Genomic DNA, 11,238 nt, shown 5'->3' with positions numbered 1-11,238 from the left:
AGTAGCAGCCGTTCATGGTTTTCTTCCTTCTGCCCTGCCCGGGGAGCCCAGCCTGCCACAGAGACAGGAGGCTGCACCCTCTTTCCGTGGGACGCGACTGGAAGCAGGATCCATGGCAACATTCCAGAAAACCAGCATTCTTTACATTTGTTTGGCTTTTAATAACATTAATGCTGAAGGAGCGAGAGAGAAAGGAAGAAACGAGGGGGGAGGTGCAGGAAGACTGTTCTCAGAGTATGTGGACAAAGTCTCTCCTGTCAATCGATGTTGACCATTCTAGCAACACGCCAATAAAATTTCAAATTGAAATTTTTTTTTTAATTTTTATTTCATGGCTTTAATCCATGATAAGTTTTAAACATCTGGGGCCATGGATGTGGATCTAGCTAAATGAGTTTCTAGCTAATATTTGCCTTGCAGCCAACCAAAAGCATCAGTCACACTTTGCTAATGGGGAGGGGAAGGAGGGGCTGGGTGGCAGCGGGGTTGAGGGGGAGACAGATGAGGGGAGAGGTAGAAGTCTGCTTGTTTTGTTTCTCAACACTGTTGCTTCAGACTGTAGCAACAACCAAAATTTTGTCCCAGCCAACTCTGGCAAGATATTAACAGGGGAAAATGCTCTCACATTTTTGAGACGTAGCACAATTTAAATATTTGTCTTCTTTGCTTTCTGTTCACAGCTCTCTGCTAGTGTCGTAATAATGCATAAGCTCTTTTCACCTCTTCCCTCCCTGACTTTTTTTTTTTAAAAATTAAAAAAAAAAAGTTGGTGAGCAGCACTTTGCCTGAAACTAAAATCCTTGGTTGAAGTGGTGTATTTTTGAGAACGGTATACTCAATGTTGCTCCTCAGAGATCCAGCCTCTGGGATCTCATGCTTGAGCTGTGGATTTGTATTGCTGTAGTGATTTCTCACTGCACCACTGCTTCAATACCTCTTCATGCACAGGTCAACAGAATTCTGCAAAAAGCAAATAGGTTTGAATTCTGCATGTTGCCTCTTTGAAACAGCAATTTATTGCATATTTACAGTTCCACTTAAAGAAAATATATGTGATGTGGCCAAGTTCATCTTGCTTTTCACATTCCAAGCAACTAAAAATCCTGTTCAGTCTAAGTTTAGAAATCCAAGCTGCATTTAAAAGATGCCTTTTAACGTGATGTGAGCAATGCATTGTCTGTATTACAGATCCTGTTCACTCATTACTGAATTCTAAGTTTTGAAGTGAAAGATCAGAGTATTATATATATTAAAAAAAAAAAAATCTAAGCAAGTATACTGAGGCATTTCTAGAGCTGTCTTTTTTTTTTTTTTTAATTATCCTGAGTGGCATATAACTTGTAATAACCATTTTGTCTTTGCATGTATTAGTACTGGAAAGAAAACGGATTTGTTTTTGTGCCCTCTTCCCACATTAATGTCAGATGGCAGAACAAAAGTCATACCCCTCTTCTGTATACAAAATACACTCCACCCCCTATCCATGTACTGTGTCCTGGCTCCTTTTTATATTAAACAATGTCAAAAGCAACCTTGTTGCAACAGTAATTTCATTTCTATAAAGTGTTTGCCTCCCATAGCTGAAGCTGTGAGGGTGGAGTGTACTTCATTATAATAGAAGTGTCAGCGTAAACATCTTTTTTTGATCCAAAAAACTCCCTACAATTAAAAGAAAAGCCCCACAAATGGCACACCTTTAGTGAAGGTCATCTGCCTGACTGTGTTTGCTGATACACTTGGCAAAGTTGTGTTGTAACAGGCAGTCTTACTTTTATCCCCTCCCCTAAAATACATTTGTTAGTACAACATGGGGTAAAAATGTGAATTGTCGTTACTGTCAAATTACTGCTGAAATAGCCTCAAGTCACAAAATACCTTTTAATGAGTGTGGAATATTTAACTTTATATTGGCAATAGTTGCCGTCTGATAATGGTAGCTTTTTCCATAATATTAACAAAGTCCTCTACATAGTATTTGTGTATCTTAGTTATTATACTGGATTAGATCTCCCAGATTATCTGTTGGAACTGATTTCTGTCGCATTTGGTGGGAGCACTGCGAGACTGCAGAAGGGCACAGGCTTTGCACTCAAGGCACTTAAAAAAGTCGAAACTTAAGTGGTAGAAGAAGGAAGAGTGGGCAGAAGTAATTTATTTTAATTTCCCCTTATAAAAAAAATATACACTAGCAAGCTGAGGTTGGAAGAGGCAGGGAGAGTTACATGAAGAGGGAATAAATGATAAAGTGTTTTATGAAGACAGGATGAGTTAGGTAGAGTCACAGTGTTATTTTTTTATTTCTGGAATGCTTTTTCTTCAAATTGCTCTTTGATGAATAATACAGAGTTAGACAGTCCTTGCAAGAACAGCATCGCATGTCCTCACTAGTAAGAATTTGAAGCCTACTGGCTTTAAACTTTTCACAGTGCTTTCCAAATACTCTGTTGCTGTATCTAAACAGCCATTTTAACTCTGGGGTTTTTTTGTAATGATTTACTACCCTGGTTCATAAACACAGTAATTTTCCTGCTTTACCTAGCTAGATGTCAAATGGTATTTTGTAGTATGCAAGGGAAGTGACAGGAACTAGTCTATGTTTATTTATTCAATCTCTGTCAGAAGTCTTTGGCTTCACTCCAAATTTGTATAGATAAAGGTAAAGGCAAAATTGAGGCCCTAGTCCCTTGCATAAGGTCTGGAGAAAATGTATTGGAAATATTCACAGATGGTGTCAGTCTAGAATATAGTATTGCCATGACTATGTTCAAGTCGCAGTCTGTTATTAACAACAGATGCCCACACAGATCCTTTTTTTTTTATTTCTTTCGCTAGGTTTCAGTGCAGCTACTGACAGCAACCTGGTCCTGATTCATAGTCCACTGAAGGTAAAAGAAAGGCTCTCACTGACTTCACTGAGCTTTGGATCAGATTTTACTGCTTAGAAGGTGGTTAAAATTTGTGGACCTTGAGGTGAAGTGAGATTTAAGATGGCATTTCGAAGACCAGAAGGGCCACCTTTCTGAGACGGAAGACAGTGGAAATAGGCAATACTGTGAAATTAAGGGAGGCAAACGGTTCTGAAACAGGCAGGGTTCACCTGAGATGGCAGTAGGGAAATGGTGAATAAGAGTGAGTGAAAAGTGGATGTAAAAAGTTATTCAGTGCCTTGAAACAAGAAATGGAAAGCAGGGGAGCAGTCAGCTGTGACAAAGGCAGTGATGTGAATGACTGACAAGCAAAATATGTAATTGATTATCCTCATCTTTCAGGATCAGTGACCTGCCTAAGTTAACATTTCCATTTCCAGCAGTAAAGATATTGACAAATTATATTATATCTGTGGAATCTGTTTACATTCTTCAGTCTAGCTACCTAGGGTAAATATTTATATCTCATTCATTGCTCTTGAAGTACTGACTTGTAATATGACTGCAGTGTTAGGATGCTTTGCACATCTTTCTTCTGTGTCACATTTCAAGCTTTGTGTTAGCTACTGGGTAGCAGTTTTATAGAATCTCTTTTGCTTGGATGCGATTTTCTTTGTCTTTTCAAAATGCAATCTTCTGAATTGCTTTGAGGCTAACACTTTATTAAAAATTCAGTTCATGTCCTCTTGAAATAGAGAGCCTTTGTGAAAGGTTTTACTGTCATGACCAAAATGTTCACTGGTTATTGGCTGCGCATATAGGTAAAGGACTGTAAGGATGGGTAGCAAAATACATTTTGTCACTAGCAATTTTTTTTCTCTATCTTATGTTTCTAGGTTACTTTGCTTTTATTTATGAGGATATTTTTCCCCACTTAAGTCATTATGGTTGTATAAAATGGAAACAAACAAAAAACTCCAAGGAAAAAACAAGACTTCCTGGTGTGTTTTTTCAGGGCAAGGTGTATTTCTTAGGGCAATATGTTACTGATCCGTATGTGGATTACAGATTAAAACAGTATGGCAGGATATGGCCTTCGAGGTGTGGCTAGAAATGGCCTTTGGTCTGTGCTAGAGTGTGTACAGTCTTAATTATCCTGCCTCATTTCGGTTTAGTGTCTTCATATTCAGGTAAGTGATGTGCAAAAAAAGCTGTCAGTTTTTAGATGTGTTTATGCAACATGTTGAACATCGGTAAGTCCAACCAATGTCCTCTGGAGCTGAGGGAGCACTGAATCTCATTTGAGACACCCAGCATCTTGTAGGATCAGGTACCTCAGCCTGTCTGGCTCCCAGCCCTCTGTCTGAAGCTACAGTGGGCTGGGGTAGCTACTGCTAGTTTTAAGATTTAATTATTTTCTGTAAAAATACTAGAGTAACTTAACAATGCTCTGTCCATAATTCTGCCTCGCTGTGACTAAAAAGTTCTGTGTGTTACCGCTTATGCTGTGCAAGCAGTGTGTTTTCTGCTTTGTAATCAAGCAAAAAGGTAAAAGTCCCAGTCCCAAAGAATTAATCCAGAAATATGTAAAGAGCTATGATTAGGCTACCATGATGAGGGCAGTTTCACTGCAGAATTAGGGTCTAAAGAATAACAATATTTGACTAGAGTGTGATCAGGTGCTGCTGCTAGTTCATGAGTGTCAGTGTTTCCATGGCAAGTCTGGAATTTATTTTCTTACTTTCTTATTATGAAATACTTAACTTCTATGTACCTTGAGTTCAAACTTGGCACGTGAAACTCCCTTATGCTCATGGATCCTTTGACACAGTGTTATTTTAATCTGTCAGGGTATTTTTATGTTTTTATTGTGAAGAAAATTAATGAATACTGGGATCAGATACTTTCTTGAACTGCTTGTAAATCAGAAATGCAGTAGAGCAGATGTTAAGCTGGAAAAAGGCAGTGAAATAAGGATCTTCTCTTACAGTGGATTTACTTCAGATTGTATAGATATAATCTATACAGATATAAACCACCAGCCCTGTTTCTTTTAGGGTTTGGGTTTTTTTTAATGGTACCCTGCCTTTTTTTAATTTTTTTTGCAAAATAGTATTATCTTTTCTAACTAATACAAATCTTCTGTGAAGTTCTATATTCTTTGTACATTGAAATGCCATCATGCATTGGAATTAACAGTTACTTTAACCATATTTACCTTTGAGAAATAAACCATAATTTGACTTACAGGATTTGTAATTGACTGGCTGGTAATATGCGCTTTCATTTCTTTATTTTAAATATTTTGCATCAAGCACAAATGTATTCAAGTGGATAAGTCTAGAGGAATCATCATACTTCAATTAGCAGAGGCCATTGAGATGGCCATTATGCATTTATATGGTGACACTTTTTTAGCTTTTTTTGAAAAAAAAGTTTTTATTTTGAGCTTTGAGGCATTTCTGATTCTGCAGATGACACATGTGTGTAAAATTCCTTGCCCCTTTTAGTGTTTGCAGCAACAGGACCTTTAAAATAAAAGAATATCTATCCTGTTCAAGGAGTGTGACTAGCCAGGATCAATACCTCAGCACCAAACTCTTACAGAATTCAATGGAAAGCTCATGCATGTGTTGTCTTCCAGAAGGGCCTTAATTGCTTATTCTTACTTGTACGTAAAGTAATCATCTATGCAACCTGGCATTTTCCTAGGTAAAGTGGGTTAATGCTTTTCAAACATCCCTTTGAATTTCTCTTGTGTGGCTGTGTGGGTACATGTGTTGGGCACAAAAAGAAAATTCTAGTTTAGTGTGCAGGCTTGAGCCTATGAGGTGATGCAGAGCCAGTGTCTTCAGCTATTTTGACAGGAACTCAGGTGGAATTTGGAACCAATATAGGTACAGCAGAAAGGAGTAGGAGAGTTTGCACTTAAACTTCAGGCTGTTCAAGACAGGAGTTCAGAGCTACGCTTGAAATTCTATTCTTTCTTTCTCCTCTCCAAGGTGCATGAAGGTGAGTAACCGTGCACCCCTCATACATAAAACCACTCGCACTTTGGAGATCCATGCTACTGCCTAGGCAAAATAGGGTGAGTAAAATACACAGTGTCTCATCAGCCTTAAGTAGCAAATAATGTTAATGGTTTAAACACTATTTGAATATAGCATGGCATTGTCAGTCTGTTTTGAAAAGTCATATTTTTAAGCACAAAAGCTAAGCAGCATAATGCTTATAAGTGGGAGACCTCAATAATCATTCTTGGTAATGCCTGTACAGTACAGGTAAGAGCTTGTTCCAGTTCATGTAAAGAAAAGATTAACCCTGATGCAAGAAAATTATCATGGGGTAGAATTTGCAAATAAATTAAACAATTAAACCCCAGATTTAGTTCTGACATGACACTATCACTGCTGCAGGTAAATAAATGGCAAATATCTAACAGCGTGAGTAAATACAAACTGCTGTATTTTGACATTTCTTCACAGCAGAGTATTCTGTGCCACAGAAGGAATATTCCTTGTATGTTACTCAACATGAGTAAAGATGTCACAATCTGGTCTTTAGAACAGCTCTTTCTTCCCATATGTTCCTATTGTTTCCATATGCCCTTTCAGTTAGCTGAAAGCAATATAAAAACTGAGCCTGAAAAATACACTCATTGTTTGTAGATGTTTAAGCAGAAATTTATATGTATATTGATATATAACTAATAGATATACTTGTATATAGATATATATATATGCGTACTCTGTGTGTATATATTATGCATACACACAGAGAAGAAGTCTTGACTATTTTGTTAGTACTGGTAATAAATGGCAGTCGTTTCAGTATGTATATTATCTGTGCAACAGATGGATACCCAAGACTTCACTGACAGGATTTTAACATTATTTAAATATTTGTTCTTTAGGGTATGCCATGGTCTTCTGACATCAAGAAAAGTGAGTTAAATATGTGGGGTTTGACGTATTGCTACTTACTGGAGGAAAAATATTGAGGAGCACTACACTTTGCAATAATGAAGTACCCTTTTAGAATGAACTATGCTGCTACTGACTTGTGTATTTATAAATAAAATAATGGTCCAGTGAAATATCCATCCATCTCTCTCTTTGACATGTTTTAATGGATAGTGCCACAAAGGTTTCCTCATAATTTAAGTGGGTTTTGCCTCACTGTAATATTTGGGAAGCATAACACTGAAATTAGCTATGTTCTGTTTTTTGGAGATGCTCAAATGTTGTCATATAGTTGTTTCTAAGTAAAGAGGTGGCTTGACTTCTCTCATCTTTTCTTTCTTGGAACTCATATGTTTATTTAAAAAACTAAATTATGAGACTTTGCAAAACACTGTTGATTTGAGTCTCCTCGTTGCATTCATTGGTGAACTTTCACCAAAGTTATTTGGTCCACAGTTAGGCTAATACTGACTGCTTTTAGAAATCTTGCCTAATGGACACAGGCTGAAAATCCAACTCCGTCAAGACCTGTGACACTTCACATGGGCTGCATTGCTCAAAGTTATATTTTTGATTCCTTGACAAATGAAATTTCATTTCAAGAACTAGTATAGCCCAGTTATTCTCTGTCCTCACTCATGAAGTTTTTGTCTCATCTGATAAAAGATTATGGATATTTTTACCTATCCAAAATCCTTTCTCCTCATCAAACCACCTATTGGGGACATAAGGCCCTTTTCCATGAACCAGGCCTTCACTAGAAATCAGTTACAGAGACTGTCAGAACTGAATCCTTGCATAGAGAATTCTGTTATTTCTAGAGAAGAAAAAGAATTCACTCATCCTGCTAAAGTCCTTTAATAAAACAATTTTATTGAAATAAATAAAGAAATAAACATATTGCTACTGAAAGTGGTTCCGGTATAACAAATCATGGACCACCATGACACTGTGATTGAAACAACTGACTGAGCATGAGCAACAATTACCTTTAAGAAACTTTGACTGTGTGTTAAACTACAGCTTTATTGAACAGAGGTACCTTAGATGAATGCAAGGACCTGTTCATGTTTGTCATAGAACTATATGATACAACTGTTTATTTACTACTGTGACAGAGCTCTTCTTTAGCTTTAAATTGAAACCTCGTTACATGATGCGTCTGCTCACCTGACAGGCTTTCTGGATTAGTTTTTCCAGCCTGTGCTGGCTTTATACCATTGATTCTTTAGTTAGGGGTAATCAAATGTCATTAATATTGAAAAGTTCACTTTAATTGACCCATCAACTCATTTTAATTATGGCAATATAAAAGAGTGTCAGGTACTAGACCCCTACACAAAGGGTCAGTTAATATGCTGATTCATCCTGGCAGTAATATTGCCTGGGTTGCATTAGCTCTAGCTAAGGGCTGTAAAAGAGTTCCCTACTTCTTTATCTCTCTTTCAGGTTGAAGGGATAGGAAGGAAAAGATTGACAGAAGAAAAAATTTCTAAAAATATTCATTCTTAGCAGAAATTTTGGGCTGTTCTTTTCTATTTATGCTTCGTACACGGATAAACTCAGAAATGTGTAGATAAAACTTTCACTGTGTTAGGAGCACCAACTGTAGAAATGATACCCTTTAAATTTTGGCATGTTAGAAGCTTGCATAGTTTTCTGAATAAAGAGGATAATCTTTTGCTTTTCCATTTCACAGCATGCTAGTAACTTTTCTTAATCCATAGGAACCCAAAGTTGAATTCATTGTCTGCTGATAATGTACCCCAAGAGTAATAGAAATGTCAGATGTTTGCATGCTGCAGGTGATATCAGTACTGAAAACCCATCTTCAATTTCATTTTCCTGAAATCTGTAATCTCATACATACCTTTGAGCTTTTAATGACTTTCCTAAGAATAATGTCCAAGATAATGTGAATGGAAATAAAGCAGGAACATAAAATGTCAGAGGAAGAATTTGTTTTATGTTCAGCTATGGACTGTCATGTATTTCTTGCTTCCTTGAAACAGGAACAAGATTTGTATTGATATTTAAGTAGCCATTCAGTTTGCAAGCTCCACAGACAGCTTTTTTTTTTTTTTTCAGAAATCAGATGTGCTTTACTGAAACAAACAGCTCTAAGGAAAAGCAAAATGTACCATTTGATGAAAACTCGAGTTATATGCTTTAACCACTCCAAAGCTTATATGAACTAGTTTCAGACTAAATAACTCATAAGCATGAAACACTTAATTTTGTATTAGTTTTGCTCATAATGGCCAGTGTTTTAAAAATATGAGTAGTTATTAGTGGTGCCTTATCTTCTCAGTACTTCACTGAAGACTCTCAAAGAGGTTATTTTTTCAAAACAATGTCAAACTTCTGTCACCTAAAGTGAAGCCACCAAGCAGACTCATCAGAAACTGATCACTGAGGACACCTTAAGTGGAGCTTTGAAAATCTCACTCAAACACTTTAAAAAGCTCTCATAGCTGTAAAATACATCTTACAAAACATAGAATTCAATATTGTATCCCACTAAACATTCAATATATTAGTTTTTTTTAAAAAAACAGATTATTGCTAGCATATTTCAGGTAAAAAAGGTAGCTGCTAATCACAGAATCACACAGAATCACAGAATGTTAGGGGTTGGAAGGGACCTCAAATATCATCTAGTCCAGCCCCCCTGCCAAAGCAGGATCACCTTCAGTAGATTGCACAAGAACGTGTCCAGGCAGGTTTTGAATATCTCCAGAGAAGGAGACTTCACAACCTCCCTGGGCAGCCTGTTCCAGTGCTCTGTCACTCTCATAGTAATGAAGTTTTTTCTAATAATTTTGTGGAAAGAAATAACTGCTGTGCAGTTTATCTTACAAATGAACCTACTGCATCTTGAGGGCAAGATGTAGAGGCTGAAACAGAATTCCTTAAAAATAATTTATGAACTACTCAGTCCCTTCTTGGTGAGTTTTCCACTATCATTCAAATAAGCGTGTCTATGTATATGAATGCTTGTGGGATGCCTGTTATTACATTTGGTTTTGAGTATTTGTGTGTGCAAATGGCTCTGTGTTACCACAGCTAACCACTAAAAGGATACTGGATCTCTACTATATGTACCTTAGATGTAGTCATAGAACAACAGAATCTTTTAGGTTGAAAAAGGCCTTTAAGATCACTGAGTCCAGCTGGTAACCTAGCCATGCCAGGTTCACCGCTAAACCATGTCCCTGAACACTGATCATTAACTGTTAGCCAGGAAAAGGGCAGTAGAAAAATCAATGCAACTTTGGTCAGAGGAAAGATAAACCAGAGGTGATAGTAGTGCGAATGACCCTTCTGTACATGACATTTCATCCAGTGTATGAGCAGGGGAGGGAAATGCATAACTGAATTATTTAAATGCAGCAGGGAATGAAGATAAAAATCAGTTCTAGGATATACCAGACACACAAGATAGTGTTTTGGAGATGGCACAGTAAAAAAGATGATGGTGCCCCCACTGGGGCCTGTAGTATCATATAAGCCTGACAAACAGTCTCCAATGAAATGATGTTTAGAAATGTCCTTGCAACTCCCATGCTGTCAGAGTCAAAACTGTGTAATACAGCCAATCAGGCTGACTTCTTATCCCGTTTGGTTAGCTGAGAAGCATCCCATTTTCTTTGAGACCTTGGTGAAATGGAAAGTTTTGTTACATAAACATCTGATTTCAATTATCAATATAGATTTAGGCATTTTCAGTACTGAATGGGAGTGGGGTGTCCAAGCTACATTATTCTCTGAAGATGCCTACACCACCATTGGCTATAGGAGGTGCCTAGCATAGGAACACTTAGTTTACATTCTATACCGAAGCGGCACAAAAACAGATGGAAAGGCTTTGATTTACCTGCTCCTCCAATTTTTTCACCTAGAAGTTGTAAGTTGTACATATAGACTAAGTTACTCACCTAAGCAGAGCAAAGAGAGCCATGCTTTCAGAGGATAGCTCACACTATCTCAACACACATGTAATAAAATCACACGCTTCAAATGCTTTACCTGTTTAGTGTTGACACAACTAGGATTAACTTGGTGCTGGAGAAGCTAATAAAGATGAAATTAACTGAAAAAAAAAAAATCCTGAAGTTCTGTGTTTTCTTCTCCAGGAGAGTAATAAAGCTTAGTTTACTGAGCTGGAGATCGTTGTGTGATTCCAAAACAATTACAGACTTAAACTGAAGATAATTTATAAGCCCTAATATTTAACATATAGGCAGTTATGTAGAAATTTTGCCATTACTTTAAAAAAATGTATTAATAAAAAAATAAAGTTTAAAGAAAATTTGGAAAGGTCTCCTGAATCATTTGCCCAATTCTAATCACATAGAGAGGAAGACCTGCTGCCCTCTAGTAAGTTTACAGAACTCAGTCAATTATTT

The sequence above is a fragment of the Apaloderma vittatum genome, unplaced genomic scaffold (genome assembly GCF_000703405.1).
Source record: "Apaloderma vittatum isolate BGI_N311 unplaced genomic scaffold, ASM70340v1 scaffold19017, whole genome shotgun sequence".
NCBI classification, from domain to species: Eukaryota; Metazoa; Chordata; class Aves; order Trogoniformes; family Trogonidae; genus Apaloderma; species Apaloderma vittatum.
The sequence above is the reverse complement of the archived record's forward strand: the minus strand, read 5'-3'. Positions refer to the sequence as shown.